The sequence below is a fragment of the Bubalus kerabau genome, chromosome 2 (genome assembly GCF_029407905.1).
Source record: "Bubalus kerabau isolate K-KA32 ecotype Philippines breed swamp buffalo chromosome 2, PCC_UOA_SB_1v2, whole genome shotgun sequence".
NCBI lineage: Eukaryota > Metazoa > Chordata > Mammalia > Artiodactyla > Bovidae > Bubalus > Bubalus kerabau.
This window is the reverse complement of record NC_073625.1, coordinates 167,922,730-167,946,892: the sequence shown is the minus strand read 5'-3', so window position 1 is coordinate 167,946,892 and position 24,163 is coordinate 167,922,730. Positions and strand designations below refer to the sequence as shown.

General features: G+C 38.4%; 1 long non-coding RNA gene across 1 annotated transcript in view; it reads left to right on the top strand.

Moving 5' to 3' along the window:
• LOC129644069 (uncharacterized) overlaps window positions 1–23,651 on the top strand; it is a 34,635-nt gene extending 10,984 nt beyond the window's left edge. The window contains exons 2-3 of the long non-coding RNA XR_008710725.1: window positions 12,195–12,291; window positions 23,107–23,651. This is a non-coding gene — a long non-coding RNA (uncharacterized LOC129644069). The remainder of the gene's footprint in view (window positions 1–12,194; window positions 12,292–23,106) is intronic.
• The last annotated feature ends 512 nt before the right edge of the window (window positions 23,652–24,163 follow it).

The following is a 24,163-nucleotide window of genomic DNA, read 5'->3' as shown; positions in this document are numbered from 1 at the left end:
GCTCACTAGGCATCTTCCAAAACTCCGTGTCACCGCCATAGGGAGTCCATTCAGGGAGCCAGCCACAGGGTTGAGGGTACATAGAGTGCTCTGGTGCCCATGGACTGACTGTGAGACCCTGTAGGGGAAGTATCCCCAGTGCTTTTGGGTGGACTTCTTGATGGAGTCTGTGACACAGTAGGATCTGATTCCCTTTAGTGCCTTCCAAGGGTCTAATCTGCTGCTCTCTCAGCTTCTTTCCAGTTTGCAGTAATGTAGCTCATGAGTCCGTTCTTGGGAGAGGGTGAGAAAGAAGAGGACCTCTTTTGGCAGCTTCCTACATAAGTGGGAAACCTGAGCACTCACTCACACACTCTCAGTTCCCCTGCGGGAAAAATCATGGGCCAAGAAGATCTCTCCTGGCCCTGAGCTGTGCCGCCTTGGGGGAGAAGTGACATAGGTAAAGTCAATTTCTCTTACTCTCTCCAGAGAATTCAAACTCTTTTTTTTTTTTTTTTTCGCTCTAACAGTGTGTTGAAACTGCTCAGCTAAAGATTTTCCCTTCCAAAAAAACTCTCTCATTTTTGTGTGGTTGTCTAAGATAGTGTTCTCCATGGGCTCCCAGACTGTGGCCAAGAGGGGCTGAAGCCAGGACTGAGTTCTTTATGTTCATTACCAGGTGCAGGGGTAGGCAGGACTCCTCCTGGATTCATGGGCATACGGTCCTGGGTCCCAGAGCTCCCTCCAAGGCATTTTTGTCTGTGGATGGCTGCCAAGTTTTTATTGTTTGACCATGTTGCTGATGTAACTCCTGAAGTCAGTTTTAATGTTTAGTAAATATTTAGTTTATCTCCACCAGGTTTTCATTCTGTGATGAGGTAGAGATTAAGTAGGCCTAACCCACTCCAGTGTTCCTGCCTGGAGAATCCCAGGGACGGGGGAGCCTGGTGGGCTGCCGTCTGGGGCCCCACAGAGGCGGACACGACTGAAGCGACTTAGCAGCAGCAGCAGCGTCACAAAAGTGGCAGATTGCAAAGCTGTAACAAAATCAGAGCATATTTATTCTTGACTCCATTACAAGATAGAAGGGTAGACCCCAAAAGGGCTATTTGTGAATGTCCCCTCTGTCAGCAGTGTTTGATATGTGGAGAATTGGTTCCACATGTATTAAGATATTAGGACCATTCCAAGTCGAAATGTGTAATATCTCAGTATCCTCCTGCTTTGCACAGGAAGGAGCAAACCATAAAATGGGTGTAGTATAGCCCTGCCCACTCAAACTAGCCAATTGGTATCACAAACAATAATAAAATCTACATATGTACGCACATCTTTTTGGGGTTCAATGTGCAAGGGCATTCTGGGATATTTGCCATTGGCAGAATGCTAGCATCTTCAGCTTCACTGTGTGTGTGTGTGTGTTTGTGAGTCGCACAATTGTTTATGACTCTCTGCGACCCCATGGACTGTAGCCTGCCAGTCTCCTCTGTCCTGGGAGTTCTCCAGGCAAGAATACTAGAGTGGGCTGCCATTTCCTTCTCAGCTTCACTAAGCATCACCAAATGGCTCTCAAAATTATTGTATTGATTTACACTCTTCAGTGGTATAGGAGCTGCCATTTTCTTACATTTTTGCAGATGTTTGATATTATCCAGGCTTTTTACTTCTGCCAAACTGAAGATGTGAAATAATATCTCATTGTTGTAATTTGCATTTCCTGCACATAAGTGAGGTTGAGCATCTTTTGCTTTCTATTGGCTATTTTGGGCAAGTGTCATATCCCTTGGCCCTTTTTTTTCTATTTGTCTTTTTATTAATGATTTAGAATAATCCTTTGTGCATGACACTGCTATAAAAATTACACTGTGTAATAAGACCAAATGAAGGTTCAATTTTTTTTTGAGAGAATTTTTATGGATAAAACATTCTCCTTTTTCACTTTAGCAGACCTGTTGGTTGATAATCTGATATCTACCACCCTCTTGTAGGAACAATGAGGGATTATGTACTAGTTCTCTTCTCATTATTCATTGTTTCTTTCTTACCACCAAAACCTGATTTAAAAGGAGGTAGAATTTCATTCCTTGAAAAGTTACACTTTTCTGGCTCCTGGTGGGATATAAGTAGGTGTTTCTGGACAAAATTCTGGAAAGTCTTCTTTAAAATGGTCAGACTTTACTGGATTGTATTTTTTACCTCACCACAACTTAACTTTCCTGCCTAAAACATGAATCAGTGATGCAGAATGATGGGGAATACATTATGTTATCACCATGAGGATGAAAGGTACAGCCAAGAATGAGGATAAGAAAAGTAAAAGTAACTGAAGTAATGAAGGTATTGTTGAAGGGCTGTGTTTGTCTTAGACTGTCAGCTTCAAAAGTTCTTGCTAGAGGAAAAGATAGTTCCTGATACGTATTTCCCATTGCATAATGGTGCTATTATGTGTCACCTAAGAGAATTCCTAACTGATGCAGGGACAATAAGAACCTTGATTTTTGAGGTAGACAGGAATAAGCTCCTGTATCACCATACATCACTTTGTATGGAACTTTTTCATATTTTACATAATTTATTCAATTTTTTTTTTCAGAAAAGGATACAGTACTTAAACTTTTAAATGTTGATTAAATGATGGGAGTGGAGTTCCTTTTAGTACATGTTGACTTTTATTTAATATCTGGAGAGGAGATGAAGGGGGTAAACCCTAAGACAAGTCTACCCAGATGGGCTGATGACAGATTAGATCACAGGTGACATCCCAGAGTTGGCAGAGGTAGAGATAATGCAAAAAACAAAATAAGCAAACATTTCTGCTTTCTGAAGCTTAGATTCGTGTTTTGGGAGACAGACTATAAATAGACCACTAATTAAATATGTAATATAGGTAAGGAATGGTACGTTAAATGAAGAAAAATTAGGAACCATAAGGAAACCACCATTCCAAAGTGCTTGGGGATTAGCAGAGAGGTTGCTCCATGTTAGATAGACCTGCCAGCAAGGCTTTTCTGGTAAGGAGATGGTTGAGCACCTGCACAGAGTGAGGAAATGAAACACAGGGCAGCCATGTAGAGGGAGTGTTCTAGGCTCGAGCAAGTGCAATGACTCCTGGGACCAGTGAGCAGAGGAGGCATGAGGGAGAGTGAGGGGAGATGGTAGGGGGAGCTTGGGGACCACACCATGTTGGTCCTGATAAAGACTTCTCTTTCTTTTGAGGACTTAGATTAAAAAGTTATATACAACTGCTGGCAGCTTGCCTCTTACATGAAAAATTAAGTATCCAATGCAGCTTTGGGGCCTGACATAACCAGTCGGTATTCTTTGAGCCACACTGAGGCCAGAGAGCATCTGTGGAGTGACAGTGTGTACATTTAAAAAGGTGTCCCTTGTTTGTATGAGGTTTGTTTTTTTTTTTTTTTTTTCATTTTTTTATTTTATTTTTATTTTTAAACTTTACATAACTGTATTAGTTTTGCCAAATATCAAAATGAATCCGCCACAGGTATACATGTGTTCCCCATCCTGAACCCTCCTCCCTCCTCCCTCCCCATTCCATCCCTCTGGGTTGTCCCAGTGCACCAGCCCCAAGCATCCAGTATCGTGCATCGAACCTGGACTGGCAACTCGTTTCATACATGATATTTTACATGTTTCAGTGCCATTCTCCCAAATCTTCCCACCCTCTCCCTCTCCCACAGAGTCCATAAGACTTTTCTGCTGGTAGGCAGCACATTGTGAGGCTGTGGCTTGGTGAGCAGAAAGTGGCCTTATTACAGCCCCACTTCCATCCTGGGCTTGAGAGTCTCAAGGTTGTTCACAAGCAGCATCATCACACAGGGTGGCTCTGGCAAAGACTCTGCTTTAATCATTTTACTTCTAGCCCTCGGCACAATTTGCAGTTCTAAAATAATGAACGTAGATTGAATTTAAAGTGATCACAAGTTATTATGCAAGTCTAGTCACTTGAAGATGCTGTCCAACTCTGTATCATGATTCTTGCCCTTACTCTTTCTGAGAGTATTTTTTAAGAATGATGCAGGGACACCAGCAAGGCAGTCATATAATTTCTTTTTCCATTCAATTTTTTTGTTTTGTTTTATCTCAAAAATGGGAATGAGGTTTTTCTTACACATCTTCTTTGGCTTCCTCATCAACAAAATAATAGATTGGAAGAAAACCAGGTGACAAGGCTTTCTTTCATTTCTGCCCTTTCTTCTGTTTAGTTCCTAATTATCTTTCTTTTTCTTCCATCAGGTAGTTTTTATCAGATACTGGTAATAGTTCCACAAACCCTTTCTTGAAACATCATTGAAATTTCAGTGCTACCTTTGAATTACACAGCATTTTAAATTCAAGGAAGATAGAGAGATTGTAAATTCTCATGATATGAGGTTTCTTCCTCTCACTTGTAAGTAATACCTGTGGTAAGAAGGATGAAATAAAGAATTAGAAATAAAGATTGTGCATGCCAGAATTTTACAGTCACTCAGTGAACCCTGGGGTGTGGAGGCTGCAAGGAAGCTCAGATTCCTGGTCTCTTTATATATACATCAAGTTTTTTGTTGTTGTTGTTTTTGAAAGAAAAAGTATATTCAGTAAGTCCAGGGAAGAGATTACTGAGTCTGCTCAGTCCTGCTGGCGGACATCCTGAGGTGGGGTAGGGGTCACACAGCTATCCTTGCTGGGCTCCAAGGAGACAGCCTGCTGTGGCTAAAACATGTGTTCTTATTAAATATATATCATAAGTACCTCTGTTGACATAGTTAAACTCCTACCATAAAAGATGTTGTACATAAAACAGCTAAGTTAATGTCTCCATAGCAACCTTAAAACCTGCTGAATGTGGCATTGCTAACTTAAGGGATAGTTGATTTTTGGTCCAGACATGAACACATACTGGGTGTACTTGTGCAACTTTTAGTGTTTATAAAATCATAATAAAACTACATTGAGAACATAAGAGTTTAATGCTATCTGTTGTGTGGGCAAACCTTGTTTTATCCTTAAAAACAAGCAGCTGTAGTTCTCACAGCCTTCCACTAGTTAGTAGAAATGTCTAGATTCCTTCTCTCAGTAGCTCAGTTTTCTTTGAAGGGAAAAAACAAGAACAACCTAACTTGTTATATGCTTCATGTGTAACAGACTTTGATGGATGGTACATTGTAAATTCTACTGGCTTAAATGTGATTCAAGGTTGTCAGTTTGCAGTGGTTTATATTGAATGGTTGTTCCTAATATAGGCAAATAAAAACTGTGGTGTTAAACATATGAACTATTTTTCATGGAACCACTATGTAACCCAGAGCATGACATTGACTTACGACAGCAAGTGTTTCTGATTTAGATTCAAAGAGTCAATATATTCTGATGGAATTTACAAAATTCGAAAAACTGTAATGCCAATCTTTGATATATAAATAGATGATATCCATCTTTATATATCTTAATGTCTTCAGAAAAAAGTACTGAAACCATAAAAAGTCAAAATATTTAGGAGAACAGTGTGAATGGGTTAATATTAGCAGCATGTTCTATAACGCAAATGTTATTTATAATGCAAATATTGCAGCCAGTTTTTAAGGACCACCATTTTGAATTACCATAGTTAAGATTAAATCTTGCTTAATTGGTGGGTTTTCCCTCCCTGGCATATAAGCCATTTATTTCTAAAATGAAGCTATTTTATCCCTTGTCATCACACAGCCATAAAAATTGCAGGCAGTCAGAAGTTAGCAATGGCTGCTTCACAGACCCACAGCAATACTTACTAACAGATTTTCAAAGCAGTTCAAAGAGTCCAGTTTCCATCTGTGTTTGGTGAAGGGTGCACAAACCTTGAGGCCATCTGAAAACTCAGCTTCATCTCTAACACTTGGAATAACAAAGGTGTTATTTTTCAAAGCTGCATTCTCCCCTCCTGGGGTGGCTGTGCAGATTCAGTTCAGGGAAGGTGGGAAACTTCAGAGCAGGTATTCTCCTTCTAGACTTTGCCTCCTTCAGGGAGTTCCTTTGAGGGTGTCACAATGCTGGCCTCCTGAATATGGGTTATTGCCAATAGAGGCCAAGAGGTAATGAACCTTATAGACAAATCCCTTCTGATTTTCTGAGCAAAATATCCACATGGAGCCAGTATCTCCTTTCTTCCTGGCCAGGGGTGCTATTTAATCAGGAGAAAGTAGGGGGTGCTCTCTGCCCACGTTACACTGAGGAATGCAGCCTGAACATCAAATTCCGTTTCACTCAGCTGCATTCCTAAAACTAAGGCTGCAAGTTGTTGGGGGAAAAGATAGTTCAGTGTCCTTGTCTTTGGTTGCTACAAATGAGTGTAAGCATTCCATGGAATACATAGTTTTTCTGTTTATTTTAATATCTCCTGTGCTACTTTTCTATATCTTCTGTGCACACTTTTTGATATGGTGTCTTTTTAAAAGCATAATGCTTATCTTATGCAAAGCAAATTGCATAATTGTGCAATGAGTGGGATGCTAATGGGAATGTGGATATTTGCTATCTGCTGTCTCTTTGTGATACTTTCTGTCCTTCTAACTAACATGGAGAAGTCAAGACTAATGTGAGCAGTTCACTCAGATAGATTCTGTATTTTTGATTTTCTGAGTTATTCTCATGTCTCAAAACTTACCCAGAAACTCTTTTGTAAATTCCCCAAAAGCAACATCAAATTATTCTTCCATTTACTCCAAATTCCAATAACTATGTGAGTAGTTTTATTTGAGAATGAAGTGAAGTGAAGTGAAGTCGCTCAGTCGTGTCTGACTCTTTGAGACACCATGGACCGTAGCCTACCACGCTCCTCCGTCCATGGGCTTTTCCAGGCAAGAGTACTGGAGTGGGTTGCCATTTATTTGAGAATAAGCTACTGAAAAAATGCATACCTTTCATAAAAATCACTAATTGATATATCCTAAGACATCTTTATAAGACCAAAATTTTTATTTTAAAGGGTCAATTAAAAAAAATTTAATGTGATAAAAGTGAGATTTTGTGATAGAAGTAATAGAACTTATATATAAATATTGTCCTTATTATATAAAGATTTTCTAATTTTTAAAAATCCATCATATATAAATTGCTTTAGTAAATAAAACTTTACTTATTTAATAAGAAAAATTTATTCTACTTATGAAAATAAAATAAATAACAAAAAATCTTTGTAAGTAAAAGTGCTTCTGACCGCAAGATGAAATATACTATTTTGGTATGACAAAGCTCTTTGTCTGAAGTTTAAAAAGGAATCATAGTAACATTTTCAGTAAAATTAAATGGGGGCTTCCCAGGTGACTCGAAGAAGGCAATGGCACCCCATTCCAGTACTCTTGCCTGGAGAATCCCATGGATGGAGGAGCCTGGTAGGCTGCAGTCCATGGGACTAGTCGTGTCGCTAGGAATCGGACATGACTGAGCAACTTCACTTTCACTTTTCACTTTCATGCATTGGAGAAGGAAATGGCAACCCACTCCAGTATTCTTGCCTGGAGAATCTCATGGACAGAGGAGCCTGGCAGGCTACAGTCTATGGGGTCACAAAAGAGCCAAGAGATGGACACTACTTAATGACTAAACACTGACCAAAAAAAAAAAAAGAGAGATAAAAAGGTATTAGCATCAAGCTGTGAACTTCTTTTTAGGGGAGAGAGAAGTGGAGAAGGATTTAACAAGATTGTACTGCTCTCAAGTTTCCAGTAGGGTAGAACCAGCAATAGTCCTCCATGTGAAACAGCACAGACCAGGAATGTCCACTGAGAGAACCAACATGAATGAAGGAATCATGGCTGACATATTGCTACTATTTTTACACAGGAGACTTGCTTCACTGTCTCAGCAGTTCTTCACTATCAATGCCTGTACAAAGAATCCTAAAATAAAGTAGAAAGTAGGGGTAAATGAGGAGGTAATAGATTATACATAAAAAGTCAGATGCAATGAAACAGTCAAGATGTTTGGCAAGAAAAAGCACCTAAAAGCTGTTGAGATAAGAAGTTAGATAATCATATTCCATCCACAGCCAAGCTTCTGTCTCAGCACTTACAGTTTAGTGAGAAAGGAAAGCATTTAAAAAATAACGGTGTTGAGCATAGTCATAGAAATACCAAGCCCTCATATGATAAGGACACTAATATGGAGACATCTAGGGCAATGCAGGTTAGAAAATGGATTGTCATTAAAGATTCCAGTTTTTGAAAGTTTGATTTGTTCTAAACTAGTCGATTTGAATGTATCATGATTTTTCTATCACTCGGAACTTTTTTCTCCCACATCTCTGAGTCCAATTTTCTTAAAATTAGAATCTGCTTATCAACCATATTTTAATCTGATATCAATGGCAGACAGTTAAGAATTTACTCAATGAACTCTCTTAGAATTCATAACCTCTTATGTGACTTTGAGAGTACAGGTTATTGCTTATTTTGCCTCTTTATAGCTCCTGGTAAAAATTATGAATATATTCATGAATGAGTCTATAAATCAATTAACATTGGAATTTTAGAGCTGGAATTTTCATTAGCCTAATTTGGAAAAGATTCAGCAAAGTGATACTAGGAGAGTGAAGCAAAGTGACCTCCAAGGTCATAGAGGGAATTGTGGGAAGCAATTTAATTAAAACCTAAGGCTCAGAACTAATGGAGAGTAAGGATAGTAGGCATGTATCAGTTTTCCTGGAATCATGCTCTAACCCAAGGACCCTGGGCAGAAAAAAAAATCAGTTGGGAGTTATCTTTTATATATAATATCTACTACCATGTTATGTGGGCAGCTTACTGGCAAACCTGTTCATAAATATGGCCAGTTGGCTGTCTTTCATTGGTACAGTCATCTTCTAGCCATGGTTTTTAACCCTTGAACATTTAGAAATAGTGAGGGCATTCTAAAAATAATTTTATTTATGTATTTTGGGTCTTCACTGCTGCACGGGCTTCTCTCTAGTTGTGTCAAGCAGGGGCTGCTCTCTACTCGTGTGGGTTTCTCATTACAGTGGTTTCTCATGTTGCGGAGCATGGGCTCCAGGATGCACAGGCTTCAGTAGTTGCGGCGTGTGGGCTCAGTAGTTGCAGCTCCTGGGCTCTAGAGCACATGCTCAATAGTTGGGGTGCACGGGCATGTGAGATTTCTGGGATCAGGAATCCAATCCATGTCTCCTACAACGGTAGGCGGATTCTTTACCACTGAGCCACCAGGGAATCCCTGAGGGCATTGTATTCAGTCTCAATGATTGGAGTCTGCTACTGGCGTTTGGGAGAGCTTCCCTGATGGCTCAGGTGGTAAAGAATTTGCCAGCAATGCAGGAGACCTGGGTTCAATCCCTGGGTTGGGAAGATCCCCTGGAGGAGGACATGGCAACCCATTCCAGTATTCTTGCCTGGAGAATCCCATGAACATAGGAGCCTGGCGGGCTGCAGTGCATGGGGTTGCAAAGAGTCAGACATGACTGAGCGAGTAAAACTTACTGGCATTTGGTCAGTGGGAGCCAGGAGTGGTACATGTCCCATAATTTCTGGGATAGTTCAGCCCCTGGAAGAATCATACCACCGAAGCTGCCAGTAGTTATTTCTTTTGAGAAATCTTTTCTAAGAGTTTTTTTTTTTTTTTCAGTAGAGTTCAATAATTTTTTAGTTGCTGTATTTTTTGCTTTATGATGTGTATTTTATGTCACAGTTCTATAAATATTATTCCAACATTAAATCTATAGCATATTTTTTGTAAAGCTCCATTTTGATATTTGAGTTAGTTTTTTTCAATTGCAGGTATACTGCATATTTCTAATATAAATGTATAAAAAACAAAAATTAAAAGTAAACTTAATCTCTCATCCAGAAATCTACACTATTAAAGTTTTGATGTTTCTCTTTTCAGGTGTGTATGTATATATATTTTTAAAATGTTATCAAATTGCATATAATGCTTCTAATATTAATATTTTAACTACCAAACAAGTCAAGAGTATTTTACAAGCCATAAAATATTTTAATATAATTATTTTAGGTGGCCGAATAGAATTCCATTGTGTAAATATACCACATTTTTTGATGTTATAAATGAAGGTAAAAAGCACATCATTGTGTCTAAGTCACTGAACTTGTCCCAAGTTATATCCTAAGGGAAATTCTAGAAGTAAATTTTTCTGCAAGTGATGTTTCACAATGATTTAATAGAAATCCTAAGTTGTTTTGCTTTCTCATGGTCTTTTATACAAATTAAATTCCATGTACTTTCAAGAGCACAATTGATGTTAGTAGTGAAAAAAGATGATGAATAAATGATAGAGGGAAAGACAGACAGGGAGATAGCGAAAGGGGAAAAAGACACATGGAAGAAGGAAAAAAGGCAAAGAGGAAAAGAAGGAGAGAAGGAAGGAGGGAGAGAGAAAGAAACTGATTTTTCCTCGTATTTTGCTATATTTATTTTTTTCTTAGTATGAAACCATTAAAATCAAGTGTTTTATTTTTATTTGTGTCAAAAATCTCTGACTTGTATAAACATTTATTAGAATTAACTCAAAGAGAGTGGTGCTTAAAAGATGAAACAGAATATGATGTCCAAGAATTGAGAATGGGAAATGTAGGGTGGAGTGCTAAGGCTATTTGTTCAGGATGGAGTTCTCCAGGTCCACTCATCTTTCCTTCTGTGGAGGAATCCAACTCAAAACAAATTGTGGAATTTGATTAAATGTCAGTGATAGAAGCAGGTTTAGAATGAGAGTCTCCTGATTTCATGGTTCAGTTTCTTCTCAGCATATTATTGGCTCTGACTTCATCATCATAAAGTAAAATTCTGGGGGAGCTGTCTTATTCTTAATTTGTAAGCATTAAGACATTGAAGAGACATACATACACACAAATGATTGCCACATGAGTCATTAAATGCAAAAATAATTAGGTGAATTTATTATGTAAGTGTCAGAGGAAGTATTTAGAGATACAATGTTCAAGTCTAATTCATGAATAACATTTACTGGACTATCAGAGTTGATCACTTGCATGTAAGAGTAATTGGGTTATTTAATTCTTTGATTCTTCCTCAATAAATGTTTTAGGAAATAATCATGAATGTCAACTCGAACAATAATGATATAAAAAGCAAATTTTTATACATTGCGATGTCAGAAAATTCTGAAAGATAGGAATACCAGATCACCTGACCTGCCTCTTGAGAAATTTGTATGCAGGTCAAGAAGCAACAGTTAGAACTGGACATGGAAGAACAGACTGGGTCCAGATGGGAAAAGGGGTACGTCAAGGCGGTATATTGTCACTCTACTTATTTAACTTATATGCAGAGTACATCATGAGAAATGCTGCATTGGATGAAGCACAATCTGGAATCAAGATTGTGAGGAGAAATATCAATAACCTCAGATATGCAGATGACACCAACCTTATGGCTGAAAGCAAAGAAGAACTAAAGAGCCTCTTGATGAAAGTGAAAGAGTAGAGTGAAAAAATTGGCTTAAAGCTCAACATTCAGAAAACTAAGATCATGGTATCCGATCCCATCACTTCATGGGAAATAGATGGGGAAACAGTGGAAACAGTGGCAGAGTTTATTTTTGGGGGCTCCAAAATCACTGCAGATGGTGACTGCAGCCATGTAATTAAAAGATGCTTGATCCTTGGAAGAAAAGTTATGACCAACCTAGACAACATATTAAAAAGCAGAGAGTTACTTTGCCAACAAAGGTCTGTCTAGTCAAGGCTATGTTTTTTCCAGTAGTCATTTATGGATGTGAGAGTTGGACTATAAAGAAAGCTGAGTACCAAAGAATTGATGCTTTTGAACTGTGATGTTGGAGAAGACTCTTGAGAGTCTCTTGGACTGCAAGGAGATCCAACCAGTCCATCCTAAAGGAAATCAGTCCTGAATATTCATTGGAAGGATGATGTTGAAGCTGAAACTCCAACACTTTGGCCAGGTGATGCAAAGAACTGACTCATTGGAAAAGACCCTGATGCTGAGAAAGATTGAAGGCAGGAGGAGGTGGGGATAACAGAGGATGAGATGGTTGGATGGCATCACTGACTCAATGGACATGAGTTTAAGTAAACTCTGGAAGCTGGTGATGGACAGGGAGGCCTGGCCTGCTGCAGTCCATGGGGTTGCAAAGAGTCTAACATGACTGAGCGACTAAACTGAACTGAACTAACTGATGCCAGATAGTCTTGGCTGTAATTTCTACTAATGCTAGAATTTTGTGTTTTCAGATAGAGAATCAGTGGCTCTTCTAAGGGGATCCTGTGTACTGAAAATGATCACTGGTGCTCATTTCATCTCTTCCACTAAATTACTTTGTGACACAGGGTAAGTTCTTCATTTTTCTCTTGTGAACTAAAGTTTCCTTCATGCTTAAGTGAGCAGATTAAATACTCTCTTTCTCATTCTAAAAATCCCATGAATGTAATATTTGGAAATGATAAAATGTGAACAAGTTGGATTCTCCATTCTTTCTCCTTTGGAGTCTTATCACCTGATGCTCTTTTAAAAGTGTCTCTAAAAGAATGGACTGAATCTCTGGTGACTAAAGAGCTCAGATTTCTGATACTCTCTAGTTACTATAAGTGACAATTAAGGGATTATTGAAGCATTCAACCCTGTGTTCATCTGTGATTGTCTCTATGACAGACACAAATAATGCGTATTAAACATTCATGTGCAGCTCTATATTTTCCAAAACCTGTTGTAGTTGGGTTATGACCATGTGATCTTGTCACATGACCATGTGCAACAGGAAGATAAGTGGAAGAGATGAGTCACTTCTGTTCAGCACCTATTACAGTGTTTCTTTTTGCTCTTTCTTTTTCCCACCAAGGAAACATAGAAAGCTACACATATTGAGATGGCAAATTTCTGATTATCATAGGGATTGGCTTGAGTTTTTATTTATATGTTCTCAAAGGGATAACAATATCTATTGACCCAAAATGGACTTTGTATGGGTGAGAGAATATATTTAACTGTGCTTAAGCAACTAAGATTTAGGAATACTCATATTTTACCACAATGTAACTTAGCTCATCTTGACTCATAGAACCTCTATATTATGGCTTCACTGTCATATTACCCATTAGGAAATTGACATAAATTTAGCAAAGACATAAAATGTAAAGAACTTGACCAGTATTGACAATGTTGATGACATTATATAGTTGCTTAGGGTTATTTTATTAATCTTACATTTAGGGAAAACTGATCAGAATTTCTGGGACTTTTTACTTGATTCAAGACAATCTTCTAACTGCTTGCCAATTGCCCTGGACACTTATAAAGTTACCATTGTTCTATGGAACAAGACTTTAGAAAATATAATGTCCTTTTAAGGAAAGAGTAACTCCAAATATAAATTTTCAGATGTTTTACTGTTTGAAGTGGTATAGCAATTGTCATGAGTAATTTACACATGTTGGTTTATGCAGAGTATTTTATGTGGAAACCATAAGTAAGCATTTAAATTTGAACTTAGTATTATATTTTCCTAATATCTGTAATGTGCAATATTGAAAATAAACTCATGAAAATATTCCAACTATGTACTGGATATGTATCGTTACCTGGATGTTTTACAAGTCGAAATCTATCTCTTTATCTTCATTCTTTCATTTCCTTCCCTCAGCTGTGTTCTCCTTTGTTCAGTTCAGTTCAGTCACTCAGTCCTGTCCAACTCTGCGACCCCATGAATTGCAGCGCCAGGCCTCTCTGTCCATCACCAACTCCCGGAGTTCACTCAAACTCATGTCCATGGAGTCGGTGATGCCATCCAGCCATCTCATCCTCTGTCATCCCCTTCTCCTCCTGCCCCCAATCCCTCCCAGGATCAGAGTCTTTTCCAGTGAGTCAACTCTTCACATGAGGTGGCCAAAGAAGTACTGGAGTTTCAGCTTTAGCATCAGTCCTTCCAAAGAACACCCAGGACTGATCTCATTTAGAATGGACTGGTTGGATCTCCTTGCAGTCCAAAGGACTCTCAAGAGTCTTCTCCAACACCACAGTTCAAAAGCATCAATTCTTCAGTGTTCAGCTTTCTTCACAGTCCAACTCTTACATCCATAAATGACCACTGGAAAAACCGTAGCCTTGACTAGATGGACCTTTGTTGGCAAAGTAATGTCTCTGCTTTTGAATATGCTGTCTAGGTTGGTCATAACTTTCCTTCCAAGGAGTCAGTGTCTTTTAATTTCATGGCTGCATCACCATCTGCAGTGATTTTGGAGCCCCAAAAAATAGTCTGATAGTTTCCACTGTTTCCCCATCTATTTCCCATGAAGTGATGGGACCAAATGCCATTATCTTTGTTTTCTGAATGTTGAGCATTAAGCCAACTTTTTCACTCTCCTCTTTTGGCAAAATTATTATTTACAGGTTCTGACCCCGGTCTTATCCCTGGGTTGGGAAGGTCCCCTGGAGAATGAGGTGGCAACCAACTCCAGTATTCTTGCCTGGAAAATCCCATGGACAGAGGACTCTAGTGGGCTACAGTCCATGGGGTCACAAGAGTTGGATACAACTTAGCAAGTAAACCACCACATCTCACTACAAACATTCTGAGTAATACTGAATTCATTCATTTCTTTCATTTCCCAGGTAAAATTAGTTCTAAATTTCTGTTGATCCTATTCCATAATCTACTAATTGTGTGTTTTTATTAATTTTGTTGGAATATATATGTGTGTGTATATATATATATACATATACATATATATATATATAGTGTATATAGTTGATCTGCAATGTTGTGTTGGTTCCTGCTATACAGCAAAGTAAATCATTTATACAAATACATATACATATACTCTTGTTTTTAGCTTCGATTCCCATGTAAGTCATTACAGAGTATTGACTAGAGTTCCCTGTGCTAAACTGCAGGTTCCTATTAGTTATATATTTTATATATGCTGCTGCTGCTAAGTTGCTTCAGTCATGTCCGATTCTGTGCGACCCTATAGACGGCAGCCCACCAGGCTTCCCCATTCCTGGGATTCTCCAGGCAAGAACACTGGAGTGGGTTGCCATTTCCTTGTCCAATGCATGAAAGTGAAAAGTGAAAGTCAAGTTGCTCAGTCATGTCCGACCCTCAGCGACCCCATGGACTACAGCCTTCCAGGCTCCTCAATCCATGGGATTTTCCAAGCAAGAGTACTGGAGTGGGTGCCATTGCCTTCTCCAATTTTGCATATAGTAGGATGCATATGTCAATCCCAATTTCCCAGTCTGTTTCTTTCCCCTTTCCTCCTTGGTAACCATAAGTTTGTTTCCTAACATCTGTTTGTATTTTGACTACTAATTACTTTAGTAATAGCTGTTAATATCTCTTATTTGGATTATAGAAACAGATCATCTTGTTTCCCCTACTGGATTCATCCTGCACATTTCTGTCAGAATGCTCACATTATTACATCTTTTTTCAGTTTTAAAACCCCTTAGATGTCTGTTTTGGATAAATACTCTATAATCTTAGTGATCTGTATCTTGTCATCTATGTGGTAATGATTGATTCCCACCACTCTTCTGTCTCTCATACACAGGTTTCAGTCTCACCCTGTTTGTGCTAATCCCATTGTAAACCTGCTTGTTTACATCTCCACACTTTGCCTCTGCCCTGTGCATAGATGTTCTTCACTCCTTGTTTGGCAAAAGTTATCATCTTCCTTCAATTCCCTGCTCACTGTATCTCTGCTATGTTACCACAAATTCCTTTAAGCACGATAGGATCCTTTCTTGTCTAGACTCCCAGGGTGCCTTTCCCATGTCTCCATTATATCACTTAAATATTTGAAATAAACTTTTACAATCTGCTTTCTTCTTTTCTATTATCACTTCTAGAGAGTAGGGTATAAATATCATCCATTCCAGTACCCTCAGGACCAATCAATAAGAAGCCTTCACAAAAGAAATAAAATATTGTATTCTCTTACATATGTTTTTCATAAGTAGGTTTTGCTGGTTGCTGTAATAGGAGACTGACAACTGGAAATCTTAGTTGAGGGAGATGAAATTTCCTTTGGGGGCTAGATACTTTCATACATTTGCCTGGATGTTGTAAAAAGAATTCTGAGAAGTCTCCTGGAATTTAAGGATGAATACTTACTGGCTTTTGAACTGTGGTGTTGGAGAAGACTTTTTAGAGTCCCTTGGACTGCAAGGAGATCAAACCAGTCAATTCTAAAGGAAATCAATCCTGAGTATTCATTGGAAGGACTGATGCTGAAGCTGAAACTTTGGCCTTATTATGAAAACTTTGGCCACCTGATGTGAAGAGCTGACTCATTAGAAAAGACCCTGATGTTGGAAAAGATTGAAGGCAGGAAGAGAAGGGGATTTCAGAGGATGAGATGGTTGGACGGCATACCAACTCAATGGACGTGAGTTTGAATAACTTCCAGGAGATTGTGAAGGACAGGGAAGCCTGGCGTGCTGCAGTTCATGGGGTCACAAAGAGTCGAACACAACTGATCAACTGAACAACAACAACTTACTCATTAGATGTAGTTCAGGTAATTTTCAGTGATACAGAAAAATGAAAGTTGCTCAGTCATGTCTGATTCTTTGTGAACCCATGGACTGTACAGTCCATGAAATTCTCCAGGCCAGAACACGAGTGGGTAGCCTTTCCCTTCTTCAGGGGATTGAACCTGAAGGGATTGAACCCAGGTCTCCTGCATTGCAGGCAGATTCTTTACCAACTGAGCCACAAGGGAAGCCCACGGTGATATAGAAGCCAGGTGGAATTTGGAGCTCAGAGCATATATTTTATGTGAAAATATACTGTGTGTCACAAATATGAGTTTCAGTGTTAGCTTCTTAGGCAGGTACAGGTGGTCTTTTTTTAAAAAGTTAAATTTATTTATTTTTAATTGAAGGAGGAGATCTTGAAGCCATAAAATTTCTGACAGAAATCTAAAGAGTACAGCTGTAATGGGAGATTCTGGCCAAGAGAATACTAGAAGGACCAAATAGCTATGATTTCCCATGTGACGTAGTCTAAAATGGAGGATAAAATAAGAGAAGCACCATGACTCTATGACAGAGCAAAAGTTCATTGTGATAGGATGGATTTGGATGGGACATGAAATTCATATTTAAATTGTGTCAACTCTTTTGGTGGTACAACTCTGGAGGATTTTGGTATGAAGTCTTCAACCTAAGTAAGGGTCACTAAGGTAAAAACTAACCTTGAGAATCCCTTATAAAGATGCTACCTTGGTACTCAACATTCAATCTCTCAGTGTTTTCTGACAAGTTAGTAGTCTCACATTAGGTTCTATTTCTTTATTTGAATGTTGGATAAAGAATTTATCTTCATTATGGGTCATTTTGCATGGAAAAAATATTTACTAACACCTTAAGAAAGACATTATTATGTATCAAGAGAAGAACTGAGTTATCCTTTCAATAGTACACTCATTATGACATGGATAATCAAATCCCTTATGACTATACAGTGGAAGTGAGAAATAGATTTAAGGGACTAGATCTGATAGACAGAGTGCCTGATGAACTATGGACAGAGGTTTGTGACATTGTACAGGAGACAGGATTCAAGACCATTCCCAATAAAAAGAAATGCAAAAAAAAAAAACACAACAAAAAACAATATGGCTGTCTGAGGAGGCCTTACAAATAGCTGTGAAAAGAAGAGAATCCAAAAGCAAAGGAGAAAAGGAAAGATATACCCATTTGAATGCAGAGTTCCAAAGAATAGCAAGGAGACATACGAAAACCTTCCTCAGCAATCAATGCAAAGAAATGGAGGAAAACAATAGAACGGGAAAGACTAGAGATCTCTTCAAGAAAATTGGAGATACCAAGGGAACATTTCATGCAAAGATGGACTCAATAAAGGACAGAAATGGTAGGGACCATTTCTGGTAGGGAAGGGTAGGGAATGGTAGGGAAGCAGAAGATATTAAGAAGAGATGGCAAGAATACACAGAAAAACTGTATAAAAAGGATCTTAATGACCTAGATAATCACAATGGTGTGATCACTCACCTAGAGCCAGACATCCTGGAATGTGAAGTCAAGTGGGCCTTAGGAAGCATCACTATGAACAAAGCTAGTGGAGGTGATGGAATTCCAGTTGAGCTATTTCAAATCCTGAAAGATGATACTGTGAAAGTGCTGCACAGAATATGCCAGAAAATTTGGAAAACTCAGCAGCGGCCACAGGACTGGAAAAGGTCAGTTTTCATTCCAGTCCCAAAGAAAGGCAATGCCAAAGAATGCTCAAACTACTGCACAATTGCACTCATCTCACACACTAGTAAAGTAATGCTCAAAATTCTCCAAGCTAGGCTTCAGCAATACAAGAACTGTGAACTTCCAGATGTTCAAGCTGGTTTTAAAAAAGGCAGAGAAACAAGAGATCAAATTGGATTATCAAAAAAACAAGAGAGTCCCAGAAAAACATCTATTTCTACTTTATTGACTATGCCAAAGCCTTTGACTGTGTGGATCACAATAAACTGTGGAAAATTCTGAAAGAGATGGGAATACCGGGCCACCTGACCTGCCTCTTGAGAAATTTGTATGCAGGTCAGGAAGCAACAGTTAGAACTGGACATGGAACAGCAGACTGGTTCCAAATAGGAAAAGGAGTGCTGTATATTGTCACCCTGCTTATTTAACTTAAATATAGAGTACATCATGAGAAATGCTGGGCTGGAAGAAGCACAAGCTGGAATCAAGATTGCTGGGAGAAATATCAATAACCTCAGATATACAGATGATACCACCCTTATGGCAGAAAGTGAAGAGGAACTGAAAAGCCTCTTGATGAAAGTGAAAGTGGAGAGTGAAAAAGTTGGCTTAAAGCTCAACATTCAGAAAACGAAGATCATGGCATCCAATCCCGTTACTTCATGGGAAATAGATAGGGAAACAATGGAAACAGTGGGTGAATTTATTTTGGGGGGCTTCAAAATCACTGCAGATGGTGATTGCAGCCATGAAATTAAAAGACACTTACTCCTTGGAAAGAAAGGTATGATCAACCTAGACAGCATATTCAAAAGCAGAAACATCACTTTGTCAACAAAGGTCCGTCTAGTCAAGGCTATAGTTTTTCCAGTGGTCATGTATGGATGTGAGAGTTGGACTATAAAGAAAGCAGAGCACTGAAGAATTGATGCTTTTGAACTGTGGTGTTGGAGAAGACTCTTGATAGTCTCTTGGATTGCAAGGAGATCGAACCAGTCCATCCTAAAGGAAATCAGTCCTGGGTGTTCATTGGAAAGACTGATGTTGAAGCTGAAAGTAATACTTTGACAACCTGATGCAAAGAGCTGACTCATTTGAAAAAACCCTGTTGCTAGGAATGATTGAGGGCAGGAGGAGAAGGGGATGACAGAGGATGAGATGGCTGGATGGCATCACCGACTCAATGGACATGAGTTTGAGTGAACTCTGGGAGTTGGTGATGGACAGGGAGGCCTAGCTTGCTGCGGTTCATGGGGTCGCAAAGAGTCGGACATGACTGAGAGATTGAACTGAACTGAACTCATTGAATAAAATGGTGGGTTGAATTTCCTTTACCAATTAAATTGTTTTTCCTTCTATCTTTAAGTGTGTATTTATGGTATTCATTTTAGAGAATATTTAACGATTTTATTATTCAAGTGCATACTATAATCTCTTTGCTATTGATATAGTGCAGGCCGTGATGTCAAACCTTTGTAAATTGCATTCTGCCCCTTTACAAGAGCTGTTGTTGCAAAACTCTTGACCTTGAGGGGACAGAGCAGGGGTGTGTTCCAGCCAAGAGCCAATATGAGAATACTAATTCAATAATATCAACTTGAAATAGAAAGAGAACCCTTTAATTATTTAAATGTTTTTAATGAGTACATTTAAGCTATCTGGGAATCACAAAAATTTTTGCCTCAAATTAACCAATGGCATTCATTTTTAAAAAGAGATAAACCTGCTACTTCAAAGAAAATCACAGCTGGTATTCAATAATAATCTTGTGTATAATATGATCTATGCTTGAGGCCAACTTATTACCCTCTTTCATCCAATTTAATTTTATTCACATTCATAGATTTTTACCTAGTGCCACTTCCAGTAAGTTATTTAATTCTTCTTATTTCCACCAGGCAATTATTTTTGTTCTTTTAGTAATATACTCACTAGAAGAAAAACAGATGAAAGAAAAATGGAGAATCATTATTCTGCTGCTGCTGCTGCTAAGTCGATTCAGTCGTGTCCAACTCTGTGTGACCCCATAGACGGTAGCCCACCAGGCTTCCCCGTCCCTGGGATTCTCCAGTCAAGAACACTGGAGTGGGTTGCCATTTCCTTCTCCAATGCATGAAAGTGAAAAGTGAAAGTTAAGTCGCTCAGTCATGTCCAACTCTAGCGACTCCATGGACTGCAGCCTACCAGGCTCCTCCGTCCATGGGATTTTCCAGGCAAAAGTAGTGGAGTGTGGTGCCATTGCCTTCTCCACATTATTCTTCTAATACTTTATAATTTTAAAGCATGAATATATTCCTAATTTATGGAATTAAAGCAGGAACCATATGTAGAAAACTAGGTAATGCATCAATATATATAATATCACTGTTAGTCAAAGTTTTATTGAATTATTAATTATTTGAATTTGGTGTGTTTTCTGTTGACAATAATACTATGACTGATGGCTTTTGAAAAGAATTTCGTATGAACAAGTCAGATAATCCTTGAGAACTGATGGCATATGTGAAATCATCAAAAAGAGGTAATTATCAGTTCTAGTTCAATCTTAATGGTTATTTGGAAGAGGTAAAAAAAAATCTAAGGTATGAGATACTATAAGTCACAATGGGGCTTCCTAGGTGGCGCTAGTGGTAAAGAATCTGCAATCTGCATGCTAATGCAGAATTTAAGAGAGGCGGGTTCGGTCCCTTGGTTGGGAATATCCTTTGGAAGAGGGCATGGCAACTCACTCCAATATTTTTGCCCGGAGAATCCTCATGGACAGAGGGGCCTGGCAGGTTATAGTCAATAGGGTCACAAAGAGTCAGACACTACTGAAGTCGTGTAGCACACAGTCACAGTGGGGCAGAAGGAAAATTCGTTAGCCTGGAGAGTTGTTAACAGGTATCTTTCCGAAGCAACAATATACTTCAGACAATTTTGAGAAAGTGATAATGTTAGGAGCTCTATTAAATCAAAAGCATTTAGGGTAGGAACTGGAGCTTGTTTTTGATGTGTTATCTAATGTAGATGTACTGCAATGATATGAAGTAGTAATGTCAATGTGTAATTACATAGATGTGCTGTTTTAAGTCATAATTCCAAATAGATTTTAGAGGTTTTGTTGTGAATTCTCTTAAATTTAATTTAATTATTTTTTTACTGTGCTGGGTCTCTGTTGCTATGCACAGGCTTTCTCTAGTTGTGATGAACGGGGGCTACTCTCTAGGTGTGGTATGTGGGCTTCTCATTTCAGTGGCCTCTCTTGTTGCAGAGCATGGGCTCCAGGCACATGGGCTTCAGTAACTGTGGCATGTAGGCTCAGTATTTGAGGTTCCTGGGCTTTAGAGTAAAGGCTCAATAGTTGTGGGACACGAGCTTAGTTATTCCACCTCATGTGGGATCTTTGCAGATCAGGGATCAAACCCATGTCTCCTGAACAGGCAGGAAAGGAAAAGAACCACTCAGCCAGCAGGAAAGCCCTGCTGTGGATTCTGTTTATCTTCACTGCCTTTACCAGTAATCTCTGCATGAGGTCAAGAAGAGGACAAGGGGGTGAATGGGAGAAGATTAAAAGGGCAGAGAGGAAGATCCCTAGCCTGTTCACTGATGCATTCCTGAAAGCAAAGACAACTATTAAATTAGTAAGTAAAAAGGACATTGCTCTTGGTCTAAGACCTTGCATACTAATTTCCTCCTAGCTCAGATTAGACAGGAAATAGTGCTGGAAAGTAGTAGAACTTGGAGGAGATAAAGCCTGATTATAGGAAATGTGATGTTTAGATACTTTCTCTCACCCTCTCTGAGTCAGGAAAAGTAGGATGAGAAATAGGGACTTTAGAAGAGTGAAAGTCACATACTCTCCTTTCCATCTCTAGCAGTAGACTCAGAATTGTTTCCTAAAGGAAGACAGGGCACTGGAAGTAGTCCTGTCATGTTTCTATGTTTGCTGTGAATTTAGAAGAGATGTTAATAGTCTCACAAACCCAGGGCAGACACAGAGATAGGATCTGCTCAGCAGGGCAAAGAAGCATGCAACTGATGGATGCTAAGGATGAGTTTATACAGGCTTCCTATACCAGAGTCCCAACACAACTGATTCTTGGACTGTGCCATCCAGAGATTGGAAGCTGGACCAGGAAAGGAATAAAGGAAACACCTACATGTAGAAGAGGTTTGAATCCTGGAAGAGGTTTATCGATTAATGAAATTTACATTGAATCTAGAAATCATTCAATTGGACTGAATGCTTGATATGATCCAGATTATCTATCTGAAACCAAGGTGAAATGAGGGCTTGTAAATACATGCCACATACCTGACTTTGAGAATTTATTTGTCAGTTCAAATATGAGGCTTTTGCCAGTGAGATGACCCAGCCAGCTATGACATGGAGCAGTTATCACCATATCATTTTAAAGAAACCTGAGTCTTTATTAAATAACTCCATTTTGTAAGTTCTTGGATTTGAAAACACCAGATACTTTAGAATTCCCCAGTGCTCACACACAAACACATACATTGCCATAGCCTTTTAAGGTACTGTTGTAGGGTTGATAATAAACTTTCTGGGGAAAATTTTATCACTTCAAATAATGTTGCATTTAATGTTTTTGGTTGGGAGGAAGATCTGATTCTTAACCTACACATAATTCTGTTCATGTCAAAGATATTTGAGGAATAAAAACTTTTTTAAACTTGAAAATTGATGTTTAGGTTACTCACAAGTGAAAATAGTGTAAAAATTAGAAAGCTTGGTGTATTTCCTTCTTCAACCAGCTGTTTCTATTAAAGCAACCTGGAAATAATAAAATGCACATTAGAAGTATGCAAAGAACTCCTAAAAGGTTTTATTTCATTTTGACTATCAAACTTAAAAGTCTAATATTCAGCCTTTTGAAGCCTATAAGTGAAGATTAAAGCATTCTCACATGCTATCTACAGGTGTACCATAGTGAATTATGATCCTCGCATAATCCATGGAATGAAAAACCTTCAGCAAGTAACAAACTGTTAATCAGTGCAATGGCACAGAAGATCAATCTTTGATTCTTATATTCACAAACCCTGTTTATTTGGTCACATTAGAGAACAGGCTGGGTGTTGGAATGGATTCCTAGACATGATGGATGTAATTGTCAAAACTGCCAAGGTCAATGTATAATGTTCATAAAAGAACCAACCCAATTCAAGCACCTTCCATTTATCATTCATGCAATTTGACCCCCAGTTCTCTTTATAATAACATACAAAGGAGGAACAACTGCTGTGTTCATTTCAGTGTAATCTTGTGCACTTTTCACTATCATTGAGGTCACAGCTTTTCTCAGACTGGGATCATTTGTACATAACTTTCCCTTCTCTGAGGGTGTTGGAACTATTAGTTGAAATATGGATTTAATAAAGAAAAGAAACTGATTAATAGATCTGTATGTGATTGTTATGTTGCTATGTGGAATGTTTTGATTTTCTCAATCAGAATCTGATTCATCATCTACTTACTCTTCCAATACATTTCTCAGATTTGGCATTGACAGAATTTCATAGAAAATTATTTCAATACCAGTATTTTACAGATAGAGTTTTCTTTTAAATTTACAAATGCTATGGTGTTGGGTGTATTTAAATTGAAAAAAAAAATCAAATATATATTTACAGATATTGTCAGTTGAGGAGAAAGTAAGGAATTTTCCCTTATTTTGCTCGAGCAACTGGTTTTCAATTATAATTAATTCATGAACACTCTGTCATAGATGCTTTCAGTTAAAATTATGTATATTATTAATTCTATAATTTTATCAAAGCAGCTATTGCGATTCCTGACTCGTTCTTGGTCTTTAGATTTGTATATTTGCAGCATTTTTCTAAAAGTTGATTCATGCTTAATACTAGCAGTAGAATCTAAGCTCCAGGCAGGTAAGGATTGTTCTTGTCTCTGAGATTCCTGGAAGAATGAGTATATTGTAGTAGCTCAGTAACTGTTTTCTTAACAATAAAGAAA